The 12,998-nt window shown below is 45.4% G+C and overlaps 12 non-coding genes and 1 pseudogene across 12 annotated transcripts; all 13 read right to left on the bottom strand.

Annotated features, from left to right (window-relative positions):
• Window positions 1-510: 510 nt before the first annotated feature.
• Window positions 511-675, bottom strand: LOC146750696 (U1 spliceosomal RNA). The gene has a single exon (XR_014930355.1). It is a non-coding gene; the product is annotated as a U1 spliceosomal RNA (small nuclear RNA).
• Window positions 676-1,302: 627 nt separating this feature from the next.
• Window positions 1,303-1,467, bottom strand: LOC146750695 (U1 spliceosomal RNA). Its single transcript, XR_014930354.1, has one exon. It is a non-coding gene; the product is annotated as a U1 spliceosomal RNA (small nuclear RNA).
• A 625-nt stretch (window positions 1,468-2,092) lies between these two features.
• LOC146750694 (U1 spliceosomal RNA) lies at window positions 2,093-2,257 on the bottom strand. Its single transcript, XR_014930351.1, has one exon. It is a non-coding gene; the product is annotated as a U1 spliceosomal RNA (small nuclear RNA).
• A 627-nt stretch (window positions 2,258-2,884) lies between these two features.
• LOC146750693 (U1 spliceosomal RNA) lies at window positions 2,885-3,049 on the bottom strand. Its single transcript, XR_014930348.1, has one exon. It is a non-coding gene; the product is annotated as a U1 spliceosomal RNA (small nuclear RNA).
• A 627-nt stretch (window positions 3,050-3,676) lies between these two features.
• LOC146750692 (U1 spliceosomal RNA) lies at window positions 3,677-3,841 on the bottom strand. Its single transcript, XR_014930344.1, has one exon. It is a non-coding gene; the product is annotated as a U1 spliceosomal RNA (small nuclear RNA).
• Window positions 3,842-4,466: 625 nt separating this feature from the next.
• LOC146750691 (U1 spliceosomal RNA) lies at window positions 4,467-4,631 on the bottom strand. Its single transcript, XR_014930343.1, has one exon. It is a non-coding gene; the product is annotated as a U1 spliceosomal RNA (small nuclear RNA).
• A 626-nt stretch (window positions 4,632-5,257) lies between these two features.
• On the bottom strand, window positions 5,258-5,422 carry LOC146750690 (U1 spliceosomal RNA). The gene has a single exon (XR_014930340.1). It is a non-coding gene; the product is annotated as a U1 spliceosomal RNA (small nuclear RNA).
• Window positions 5,423-6,046: 624 nt separating this feature from the next.
• On the bottom strand, window positions 6,047-6,211 carry LOC146750689 (U1 spliceosomal RNA). Its single transcript, XR_014930338.1, has one exon. It is a non-coding gene; the product is annotated as a U1 spliceosomal RNA (small nuclear RNA).
• A 627-nt stretch (window positions 6,212-6,838) lies between these two features.
• On the bottom strand, window positions 6,839-7,003 carry LOC146750688 (U1 spliceosomal RNA). The gene has a single exon (XR_014930337.1). It is a non-coding gene; the product is annotated as a U1 spliceosomal RNA (small nuclear RNA).
• A 625-nt stretch (window positions 7,004-7,628) lies between these two features.
• On the bottom strand, window positions 7,629-7,793 carry LOC146750687 (U1 spliceosomal RNA). The gene has a single exon (XR_014930336.1). It is a non-coding gene; the product is annotated as a U1 spliceosomal RNA (small nuclear RNA).
• A 623-nt stretch (window positions 7,794-8,416) lies between these two features.
• LOC146750686 (U1 spliceosomal RNA) lies at window positions 8,417-8,581 on the bottom strand. Its single transcript, XR_014930335.1, has one exon. It is a non-coding gene; the product is annotated as a U1 spliceosomal RNA (small nuclear RNA).
• Window positions 8,582-9,208: 627 nt separating this feature from the next.
• Window positions 9,209-9,373, bottom strand: LOC146750685 (U1 spliceosomal RNA). The gene has a single exon (XR_014930333.1). It is a non-coding gene; the product is annotated as a U1 spliceosomal RNA (small nuclear RNA).
• Window positions 9,374-9,998: 625 nt separating this feature from the next.
• On the bottom strand, window positions 9,999-10,133 carry LOC146750684 (U1 spliceosomal RNA; annotated as a pseudogene).
• Between the last annotated feature and the right edge of the window lie 2,865 nt (window positions 10,134-12,998).

Here is a 12,998-nt window from a genome sequence, read left to right as displayed (position 1 = left end):
CTGGTAATGTCATGACTTAAATATTAACCACATGATTTTAATGGTCGCTCATGGCCATTTGACTCCACGAAATGCGTTGTATATACTGAAAATTCGCGACAAACTTGGCCACAAAGGATTCTGGGTAGAGAGAGAGAGAGATTATGCACGCACACCAAGCGGCACTAATCCCATGCCAGCGATCATCCTATCAGCGTCCGTAGCCCCCCAAATCATATGGTTGCTGTCAACCAATGGGTTTTCTTTTATGCGAAACGCGGCGTGTGAGGGCGTCAGTACTCGACAAGTACAGGTGACCTGTGGATCTGGCCAACTCTCGATTATTTCATTGCTTAGTACATCGAAAACCTGTCCATTTTTAATAAATAATAATAACTTGATCAATGGTCGACATTTCCCTGAAAATCTAGTTAGGAAACCCACATTGTTCTCACATGAGGCGGATCTGCGCGATTTCTCACTAGAGATGACCAATGTAAGAAATTAGATCTGATTTTTTAGTTTCATTATCAGGGGATAGCGCGAACGCAGTCCCCCACTAACATAAATTATGCGCCCGAGTCGCCCACATTTGGGGCGATCGCAGGTGTCAGCCCAGCCGAAGTGCAATGGGAGGGCCTCTCCCTGAGGGAACCGCCTCCATGATCACGGTTAACCCCTACGCCAGGTAAGTATGCCATTGACTGTCAACAACGGAGTACCCCATGGAATGAAACAAAACAGACACGACGGTGAGTGCCAAGAGCATCTGGAAAAAAAATCGTATTCTAACTAGTAGTTGCACACAATAGACTGGTAATGTCATGACTTAAATATTAACCACATGATTTTAATGGTCGCTCATGGACATTTGACTCCACGAAATGCGTTGTATATACTGAAAATTCGCGACAAACTTGGCCACAAAGGATTCTGGGTAGAGAGAGAGAGAGATTATGCACGCACACCAAGCGGCACTTATCCCATGCCAGCGATCATCCTATCAGCGTCCGTAGCCCCCCAAATCATATGGTTGCTGTCAACCAATGGGTTTTCTTTTATGCGAAACGCGGCGTGTGAGGGCGTCAGTACTCGACAAGTACAGGTGACCTGTGGATCTGGCCAACTCTCGATTATTTCATTGCTTAGTACATCGAAAACCTGTCCATTTTTAATAAATAATAATAACTTGATCAATGGTCGACATTTCCCTGAAAATCTAGTTAGGAAACCCACATTGTTCTCACATGAGGCGGATCTGCGCGATTTCTCACTAGAGATGACCAATGTAAGAAATTAGATCTGATTTTTTAGTTTCATTATCAGGGGATAGCGCGAACGCAGTCCCCCACTAACATAAATTATGCGCCCGAGTCGCCCACATTTGGGGCGATCGCAGGTGTCAGCCCAGCCGAAGTGCAATGGGAGGGCCTCTCCCTGAGGGAACCGCCTCCATGATCACGGTTAACCCCTACGCCAGGTAAGTATGCCATTGACTGTCAACAACGGAGTACCCCATGGAATGAAACAAAACAGACACGACGGTGAGTGCCAAGAGCATCTGGAAAAAAAATCGTATTCTAACTAGTAGTTGCACACAATAGACTGGTAATGTCATGACTTAAATATTAACCACATGATTTTATTGGTCGCTCATGGACATTTGACTCCACGAAATGCGTTGTATATACTGAAAATTCGCGACAAACTTGGCCACAAAGGATTCTGGGTAGAGAGAGAGAGATTATGCACGCACACCAAGCAGCACTAATCCCATGCCAGCGATCATCCTATCAGCGTCCGTAGCCCCCCAAATCATATGGTTGCTGTCAACCAATGGGTTTTCTTTTATGCGAAACTCGGCGTGTGAGGGCGTCAGTACTCGACAAGTACAGGTGACCTGTGGATCTGGCCAACTCTCGATTATTTCATTGCTAAGTACATCGAAAACCTGTCCATTTTTAATAAATAATAATAACTTGATCAATGGTCGACATTTCCCTGAAAATCTAGTTAGGAAACCCACATTGTTCTCACATGAGGCGGATCTGTGCGATTTCTCACTAGAGATGACCAATGTAAGAAATTAGATCTGATTTTTTAGTTTCATTATCAGGGGATAGCGCGAACGCAGTCCCCCACTAACATAAATTATGCGCCCGAGTCGCCCACATTTGGGGCGATCGCAGGTGTCAGCCCAGCCGAAGTGCAATGGGAGGGCCTCTCCCTGAGGGAACCGCCTCCATGATCACGGTTAACCCCTACGCCAGGTAAGTATGCCATTGACTGTCAACAACGGAGTACCCCATGGAATGAAACAAAACAGACACGACGGTGAGTGCCAAGAGCATCTGGAAAAAAAATCGTATTCTAACTAGTAGTTGCACACAATAGACTGGTAATGTCATGACTTAAATATTAACCACATGATTTTAATGGTCGCTCATGGACATTTGACTCCACGAAATGCGTTGTATATACTGAAAATTCGCGACAAACTTGGCCACAAAGGATTCTGGGTAGAGAGAGAGAGAGATTATGCACGCACACCAAGCGGCACTAATCCCATGCCAGCGATCATCCTATCAGCGTCCGTAGCCCCCCAAATCATATGGTTGCTGTCAACCAATGGGTTTTCTTTTATGCGAAACGCGGCGTGTGAGGGCGTCAGTACTCGACAAGTACAGGTGACCTGTGGATCTGGCCAACTCTCGATTATTTCATTGCTTAGTACATCGAAAACCTGTCCATTTTTAATAAATAATAATAACTTGATCAATGGTCGACATTTCCCTGAAAATCTAGTTAGGAAACCCACATTGTTCTCACATGAGGCGGATCTGCGCGATTTCTCACTAGAGATGACCAATGTAAGAAATTAGATCTGATTTTTTAGTTTCATTATCAGGGGATAGCGCGAACGCAGTCCCCCACTAACATAAATTATGCGCCCGAGTCGCCCACATTTGGGGCGATCGCAGGTGTCAGCCCAGCCGAAGTGCAATGGGAGGGCCTCTCCCTGAGGGAACCGCCTCCATGATCACGGTTAACCCCTACGCCAGGTAAGTATGCCATTGACTGTCAACAACGGAGTACCCCATGGAATGAAACAAAACAGACACGACGGTGAGTGCCAAGAGCATCTGGAAAAAAAATCGTATTCTAACTAGTAGTTGCACACAATAGACTGGTAATGTCATGACTTAAATATTAACCACATGATTTTAATGGTCGCTCATGGACATTTGACTCCACGAAATGCGTTGTATATACTGAAAATTCGCGACAAACTTGGCCACAAAGGATTCTGGGTAGAGAGAGAGAGAGATTATGCACGCACACCAAGCGGCACTAATCCCATGCCAGCGATCATCCTATCAGCGTCCGTAGCCCCCCAAATCATATGGTTGCTGTCAACCAATGGGTTTTCTTTTATGCGAAACGCGGCGTGTGAGGGCGTCAGTACTCGACAAGTACAGGTGACCTGTGGATCTGGCCAACTCTCGATTATTTCATTGCTTAGTACATCGAAAACCTGTCCATTTTTAATAAATAATAATAACTTGATCAATGGTCGACATTTCCCTGAAAATCTAGTTAGGAAACCCACATTGTTCTCACATGAGGCGGATCTGCGCGATTTCTCACTAGAGATGACCAATGTAAGAAATTAGATCTGATTTTTTAGTTTCATTATCAGGGGATAGCGCGAACGCAGTCCCCCACTAACATAAATTATGCGCCCGAGTCGCCCACATTTGGGGCGATCGCAGGTGTCAGCCCAGCCGAAGTGCAATGGGAGGGCCTCTCCCTGAGGGAACCGCCTCCATGATCACGGTTAACCCCTACGCCAGGTAAGTATGCCATTGACTGTCAACAACGGAGTACCCCATGGAATGAAACAAAACAGACACGACGGTGAGTGCCAAGAGCATCTGGAAAAAAAATCGTATTCTAACTAGTAGTTGCACACAATAGACTGGTAATGTCATGACTTAAATATTAACCACATGATTTTAATGGTCGCTCATGGACATTTGACTCCACGAAATGCGTTGTATATACTGAAAATTCGCGACAAACTTGGCCACAAAGGATTCTGGGTAGAGAGAGAGAGATTATGCACGCACACCAAGCGGCACTAATCCCATGCCAGCGATCATCCTATCAGCGTCCGTAGCCCCCCAAATCATATGGTTGCTGTCAACCAATGGGTTTTCTTTTATGCGAAACGCGGCGTGTGAGGGCGTCAGTACTCGACAAGTACAGGTGACCTGTGGATCTGGCCAACTCTCGATTATTTCATTGCTTAGTACATCGAAAACCTGTCCATTTTTAATAAATAATAATAACTTGATCAATGGTCGACATTTCCCTGAAAATCTAGTTAGGAAACCCACATTGTTCTCACATGAGGCGGATCTGCGCGATTTCTCACTAGAGATGACCAATGTAAGAAATTAGATCTGATTTTTTAGTTTCATTATCAGGGGATAGCGCGAACGCAGTCCCCCACTAACATAAATTATGCGCCCGAGTCGCCCACATTTGGGGCGATCGCAGGTGTCAGCCCAGCCGAAGTGCAATGGGAGGGCCTCTCCCTGAGGGAACCGCCTCCATGATCACGGTTAACCCCTACGCCAGGTAAGTATGCCATTGACTGTCAACAACGGAGTACCCCATGGAATGAAACAAAACAGACACGACGGTGAGTGCCAAGAGCATCTGGAAAAAAATCGTATTCTAACTAGTAGTTGCACACAATAGACTGGTAATGTCATGACTTAAATATTAACCACATGATTTTAATGGTCGCTCATGGACATTTGACTCCACGAAATGCGTTGTATATACTGAAAATTCGCGACAAACTTGGCCACAAAGGATTCTGGGTAGAGAGAGAGAGAGATTATGCACGCACACCAAGCGGCACTAATCCCATGCCAGCGATCATCCTATCAGCGTCCGTAGCCCCCCAAATCATATGGTTGCTGTCAACCAATGGGTTTTCTTTTATGCGAAACGCGGCGTGTGAGGGCGTCAGTACTCGACAAGTACAGGTGACCTGTGGATCTGGCCAACTCTCGATTATTTCATTGCTTAGTACATCGAAAACCTGTCCATTTTTAATAAATAATAATAACTTGATCAATGGTCGACATTTCCCTGAAAATCTAGTTAGGAAACCCACATTGTTCTCACATGGGGCGGATCTGCGCGATTTCTAACTAGAGATGACCAATGTAAGAAATTAGATCTGATTTTTTAGTTTCATTATCAGGGGATAGCGCGAACGCAGTCCCCCACTAACATAAATTATGCGCCCGAGTCGCCCACATTTGGGGCGATCGCAGGTGTCAGCCCAGCCGAAGTGCAATGGGAGGGCCTCTCCCTGAGGGAACCGCCTCCATGATCACGGTTAACCCCTACGCCAGGTAAGTATGCCATTGACTGTCAACAACGGAGTACCCCATGGAATGAAACAAAACAGACACGACGGTGAGTGCCAAGAGCATCTGAAAAAAAATCGTATTCTAACTAGTAGTTGCACACAATAGACTGGTAATGTCATGACTTAAATATTAACCACATGATTTTAATGGTCGCTCATGGACATTTGACTCCACGAAATGCGTTGTATATACTGAAAATTCGCGACAAACTTGGCCACAAAGGATTCTGGGTAGAGAGAGAGAGATTATGCACGCACACCAAGCGGCACTAATCCCATGCCAGCGATCATCCTATCAGCGTCCGTAGCCCCCCAAATCATATGGTTGCTGTCAACCAATGGGTTTTCTTTTATGCGAAACGCGGCGTGTGAGGGCGTCAGTACTCGACAAGTACAGGTGACCTGTGGATCTGGCCAACTCTCGATTATTTCATTGCTTAGTACATCGAAAACCTGTCCATTTTTAATAAATAATAATAACTTGATCAATGGTCGACATTTCCCTGAAAATCTAGTTAGGAAACCCACATTGTTCTCACATGAGGCGGATCTGCGCGATTTCTCACTAGAGATGACCAATGTAAGAAATTAGATCTGATTTTTTAGTTTCATTATCAGGGGATAGCGCGAACGCAGTCCCCCACTAACATAAATTATGCGCCCGAGTCGCCCACATTTGGGGCGATCGCAGGTGTCAGCCCAGCCGAAGTGCAATGGGAGGGCCTCTCCCTGAGGGAACCGCCTCCATGATCACGGTTAACCCCTACGCCAGGTAAGTATGCCATTGACTGTCAACAACGGAGTACCCCATGGAATGAAACAAAACAGACACGACGGTGAGTGCCAAGAGCATCTGGAAAAAAAATCGTATTCTAACTAGTAGTTGCACACAATAGACTGGTAATGTCATGACTTAAATATTAACCACATGATTTTAATGGTCGCTCATGGACATTTGACTCCACGAAATGCGTTGTATATACTGAAAATTCGCGACAAACTTGGCCACAAAGGATTCTGGGTAGAGAGAGAGAGAGATTATGCACGCACACCAAGCGGCACTAATCCCATGCCAGCGATCATCCTATCAGCGTCCGTAGCCCCCCAAATCATATGGTTGCTGTCAACCAATGGGTTTTCTTTTATGCGAAACGCGGCGTGTGAGGGCGTCAGTACTCGACAAGTACAGGTGACCTGTGGATCTGGCCAACTCTCGATTATTTCATTGCTTAGTACATCGAAAACCTGTCCATTTTTAATAAATAATAATAACTTGATCAATGGTCGACATTTCCCTGAAAATCTAGTTAGGAAACCCACATTGTTCTCACATGAGGCGGATCTGCGCGATTTCTCACTAGAGATGACCAATGTAAGAAATTAGATCTGATTTTTTAGTTTCATTATCAGGGGATAGCGCGAACGCAGTCCCCCACTAACATAAATTATGCGCCCGAGTCGCCCACATTTGGGGCGATCGCAGGTGTCAGCCCAGCCGAAGTGCAATGGGAGGGCCTCTCCCTGAGGGAACCGCCTCCATGATCACGGTTAACCCCTACGCCAGGTAAGTATGCCATTGACTGTCAACAACGGAGTACCCCATGGAATGAAACAAAACAGACACGACGGTGAGTGCCAAGAGCATCTGGAAAAAATCGTATTCTAACTAGTAGTTGCACACAATAGACTGGTAATGTCATGACTTAAATATTAACCACATGATTTTAATGGTCGCTCATGGACATTTGACTCCACGAAATGCGTTGTATATACTGAAAATTCGCGACAAACTTGGCCACAAAGGATTCTGGGTAGAGAGAGAGAGAGATTATGCACGCACACCAAGCGGCACTAATCCCATGCCAGCGATCATCCTATCAGCGTCCGTAGCCCCCCAAATCATATGGTTGCTGTCAACCAATGGGTTTTCTTTTATGCGAAACGCGGCGTGTGAGGGCGTCAGTACTCGACAAGTACAGGTGACCTGTGGATCTGGCCAACTCTCGATTATTTCATTGCTTAGTACATCGAAAACCTGTCCATTTTTAATAAATAATAATAACTTGATCAATGGTCGACATTTCCCTGAAAATCTAGTTAGGAAACCCACATTGTTCTCACATGAGGCGGATCTGCGCGATTTCTCACTAGAGATGACCAATGTAAGAAATTAGATCTGATTTTTTAGTTTCATTATCAGGGGATAGCGCGAACGCAGTCCCCCACTAACATAAATTATGCGCCCGAGTCGCCCACATTTGGGGCGATCGCAGGTGTCAGCCCAGCCGAAGTGCAATGGGAGGGCCTCTCCCTGAGGGAACCGCCTCCATGATCACGGTTAACCCCTACGCCAGGTAAGTATGCCATTGACTGTCAACAACGGAGTACCCCATGGAATGAAACAAAACAGACACGACGGTGAGTGCCAAGAGCATCTGGAAAAAATCGTATTCTAACTAGTAGTTGCACACAATAGACTGGTAATGTCATGACTTAAATATTAACCACATGATTTTAATGGTCGCTCATGGACATTTGACTCCACGAAATGCGTTGTATATACTGAAAATTCGCGACAAACTTGGCCACAAAGGATTCTGGGTAGAGAGAGAGAGATTATGCACGCACACCAAGCGGCACTAATCCCATGCCAGCGATCATCCTATCAGCGTCCGTAGCCCCCCAAATCATATGGTTGCTGTCAACCAATGGGTTTTCTTTTATGCGAAACGCGGCGTGTGAGGGCGTCAGTACTCGACAAGTACAGGTGACCTGTGGATCTGGCCAACTCTCGATTATTTCATTGCTTAGTACATCGAAAACCTGTCCATTTTTAATAAATAATAATAACTTGATCAATGGTCGACATTTCCCTGAAAATCTAGTTAGGAAACCCACATTGTTCTCACATGAGGCGGATCTGCGCGATTTCTCACTAGAGATGACCAATGTAAGAAATTAGATCTGATTTTTTAGTTTCATTATCAGGGGATAGCGCGAACGCAGTCCCCCACTAACATAAATTATGCGCCCGAGTCGCCCACATTTGGGGCGATCGCAGGTGTCAGCCCAGCCGAAGTGCAATGGGAGGGCCTCTCCCTGAGGGAACCGCCTCCATGATCACGGTTAACCCCTACGCCAGGTAAGTATGCCATTGACTGTCAACAACGGAGTACCCCATGGAATGAAACAAAACAGACACGACGGTGAGTGCCAAGAGCATCTGGAAAAAAAATCGTATTCTAACTAGTAGTTGCACACAATAGACTGGTAATGTCATGACTTAAATATTAACCACATGATTTTAATGGTCGCTCATGGACATTTGACTCCACGAAATGCGTTGTATATACTGAAAATTCGCGACAAACTTGGCCACAAAGGATTCTGGGTAGAGAGAGAGAGAGATTATGCACGCACACCAAGCGGCACTAATCCCATGCCAGCGATCATCCTATCAGCGTCCGTAGCCCCCCAAATCATATGGTTGCTGTCAACCAATGGGTTTTCTTTTATGCGAAACGCGGCGTGTGTGGGCGTCAGTACTCGACAAGTACAGGTGACCTGTGGATCTGGCCAACTCTCGATTATTTCATTGCTTAGTACATCGAAAACCTGTCCATTTTTAATAAATAATAATAACTTGATCAATGGTCGACATTTCCCTGAAAATCTAGTTAGGAAACCCACATTGTTCTCACATGAGGCGGATCTGCGCGATTTCTCACTAGAGATGACCAATGTAAGAAATTAGATCTGATTTTTTAGTTTCATTATCAGGGGATAGCGCGAACGCAGTCCCCCACTAACATAAATTATGCGCCCGAGTCGCCCACATTTGGGGCGATCGCAGGTGTCAGCCCAGCCGAAGTGCAATGGGAGGGCCTCTCCCTGAGGGAACCGCCTCCATGATCACGGTTAACCCCTACGCCAGGTAAGTATGCCATTGACTGTCAACAACGGAGTACCCCATGGAATGAAACAAAACAGACACGACGGTGAGTGCCAAGAGCATCTGGAAAAAATCGTATTCTAACTAGTAGTTGCACACAATAGACTGGTAATGTCATGACTTAAATATTAACCACATGATTTTAATGGTCGCTCATGGACATTTGACTCCACGAAATGCGTTGTATATACTGAAAATTCGCGACAAACTTGGCCACAAAGGATTCTGGGTAGAGAGAGAGAGAGATTATGCACGCACACCAAGCGGCACTAATCCCATGCCAGCGATCATCCTATCAGCGTCCGTAGCCCCCCAAATCATATGGTTGCTGTCAACCAATGGGTTTTCTTTTATGCGAAACGCGGCGTGTGAGGGCGTCAGTACTCGACAAGTACAGGTGACCTGTGGATCTGGCCAACTCTCGATTATTTCATTGCTTAGTACATCGAAAACCTGTCCATTTTTAATAAATAATAATAACTTGATCAATGGTCGACATTTCCCTGAAAATCTAGTTAGGAAACCCACATTGTTCTCACATGAGGCGGATCTGCGCGATTTCTCACTAGAGATGACCAATGTAAGAAATTAGATCTGATTTTTTAGTTTCATTATCAGGGGATAGCGCGAACGCAGTCCCCCACTAACATAAATTATGCGCCCGAGTCGCCCACATTTGGGGCGATCGCAGGTGTCAGCCCAGCCGAAGTGCAATGGGAGGGCCTCTCCCTGAGGGAACCGCCTATTTTTGTTTTAGGGTGGCAAAAAAAAACCCGACTCTAAGACAAAGAATACCAACAACAACAAAAACAAAGGAAAATCTACTCTAACCTACAACTGTGCACCCTAGGCAGGCCAGCCACGCTGGGTCTAGGCACACGAGGTTACGATCCTCCCTGCCTGATCTTTTGAAACAGTTGTTAAACCAAAAGCACGACAAATAAATAAATAAAAGGCTAACAGACAACAGGAAAGATGAAACAAAAGACAGAAAAACAGAACCCTAAAGTTTAGATTTCACTTTGGAGTTGGTCTTTTCGATGAGGAATTGCCATTTTTCCGAGACGGTATCGGTGTCCTCATTATTGATGTCGGCTTCGATTCTGGAACTAATATACCTCTTGGTGTTTATGAGGACTTCTGCATATGTGACATGCTGTTTTTCAAAGTTGGCGTAGCATCTGGATTTCCAGATTTCATGTTTAATAACATTAACCATGTACAATATGACGGCCTGAATGTGAGCTTGGAGTGGTGAGGCGAGAATCCCATAGTACACAAGATTTTTGCTGCAGATAATGGTGATTCCGGTGTTATGACGGATATAGTGTTCGAGCCAGGACCAGAGCAAGGATGGTGTGTCACATTCTAAGAACAGGTGGTCGAGAGTCTCTACTTGTGAGCAGTCAACTCTTGGGCAGGAGCGAGAAGTTATGCATCCCCAATGATATAGGGTGCTCTTTGTCTTCAGAGCCTTGTGAACGATTTTCCAGGCCAGCTCCTTCAACAGGTTATCCAGAAGAGGACTGTGGCACGATGCGAAAATTTTACTCCAGTTCATGTGGGGAGCTTTCAAGATGACGTGTGGGGTATGCGATAGTTTCTCAAGGAGAGTGGAATACACAGATTTTGTAGATATGATCGTCCAGTTGGATGTGCAGAGTGTCGCATGGTTTTGTTGACAAGACTTTCTGAGGTGAGCATGCCATTGTGGTGGGTCAGAAAAGTGCGGATACAGGTTAGACCAAGGCAGAGCCAGAATTGCTAGAAGGTTTTTATTCGCCCAGGACAGAGGGAAGAAGCGATCTGGGAGATCCGACACCATAGAACTACAGGAACTTTGAATAAAAATGGCATCAGCCTTCATTTGGATGTTAACCAGGCCCAATCCCCCTTCTTGTAGAGGCAGATAGAAAGTTTCCCGCTTTATAAATTCTTTCTTCCCAGACCACATGAAGTTGAAAACCAGAGGAGTGAGCGTCTGAATGACAGAGTTGGGAATATTGTAGATGTGTGCAATGTACCAAAGTGGTGCGGTAACGAGGTTGTTTATGACGATGACTTTTCCGACCATTGAGAGACGTCTCTTCTCCCATTGAGTAAGAGTGGTTTTAAACTTCTTGACGCAACTGTCCCAATTGACGGCACTCATATCGATGCTCCCAAACCAGAAGCCATTGATTTTGATTCTGACCCCCGTCCAGTCAATGTTATAAGGCTTGTCTGAACGGTTTCTCCAGCTTCCTAGGAAGAGACCTTTGCATTTCGTCATATTGAGTTCAGAGCCCGAAGCAGTACCAAATCTCTCAAAAAGTTGGAACAGAGCCTTGAACGACTTATTATCAGTAACCAGAGCTGTGGAGTCATCTGCATATTGGAGAAGTTTGCATTCAGTTTTTGATCCAGGTAGTTTCACACCTTTGATTTCGGTTGAACTCTGCACAGCTGCTGCAAGCGGCTCCATGAAAATGATGTACAGCAAAGGTGAGAGTGGGCAGCCCTGACGGACACCCCTAGATAAAGAAAAGGCAGGGGACACATGCCCATTGACGGTGACCGAACTCATGATATCATTGTAGATCGTCTTGATGTAAGAATAGAAGAGTGAGCCGCAATTCAGCTGCATGAGGGTTTTATATAGGAATTTCCACTCAACCCTATCAAAGGCTTTTTTCTGATCCAAAGAAACGATAGCACTGCCAAAGCCTCTGCTATTAGCAAAAGTGGTGAAATCTCTCAGGATGCGCACGTTTTGGTGAATTGACCGCCCAGCAACACCACAGGTTTGGAAAGGCCCGATAACAGATGGAAGAACAGAATATAAACGGGTGGCGAGAGCTTTCGTGACGATTTTGTAGTCAACGTTAAGAAGGGATATAGGTCTTTTATCCCCAGGGCGCACTGCTTCGTGATGATTACCTTCTTGGGGTGAAGGCTTATTCACCAGGGTGATTAGACCCTGACGCTGGGAGGTGGATAGTTGACCTTGTGTCATGGCGATATTAATAACTTGGGTGAAATCTTCTCCTAGATCTTCCCAGAAGAGCATATAAAATTCTTTGGGAAGACCATCCAAGCCCGGGGTCTTATTATCTTTCATGTTCTTCAGAGCATCATGTAACTCTTTCTGTATAATTGGTTTGTCAAGTTGTTGTTTTTGCATGTCAGAGAAAGACCTGGTGAGCTTGCCCAGGAAGAAATCTTGCTCCTTGCAGTCTAAGTTTGGTTGTGATGTATATAATTTACTATAAAATTGGGCAAAGACAGATGGGACTTCATCCGGATCTGACACCACTTTGCCTTCAGCATTGATAACACTGGAGACCAGCTTGCTCTTGCCACGTCTGCGTTCTGTAGTTAAAAAGACGCTTGACCATCTTTCCTGCTCTTGAATAAGTTGTGCTCGCGAGCGGATTTTCGCCCCTTCCAGTTTCCTAAGCTGTAAGTCATGAATTTTCTTTTTGGTAATGTGGTAGGATCCCAGGGTAGCCCGAGTACGGTCTCCCGAGTTAAGCTTATGTGTCAGTTCTTTAAAATGATGAAGAAGTTTGTTCAGCTTTGCTCTATTGTCTTGCGATATGCGTTTTGAGTGCGTGGTGATTAGTGATTTGGCCC

This window comes from Saccoglossus kowalevskii, chromosome 1 (genome assembly GCF_978046115.1).
Source record: "Saccoglossus kowalevskii chromosome 1, keSacKowa6.1, whole genome shotgun sequence".
Lineage (NCBI taxonomy): Eukaryota > Metazoa > Hemichordata > Enteropneusta > Harrimaniidae > Saccoglossus > Saccoglossus kowalevskii.
This window is presented reverse-complemented; position numbering and strand designations above follow the sequence as displayed.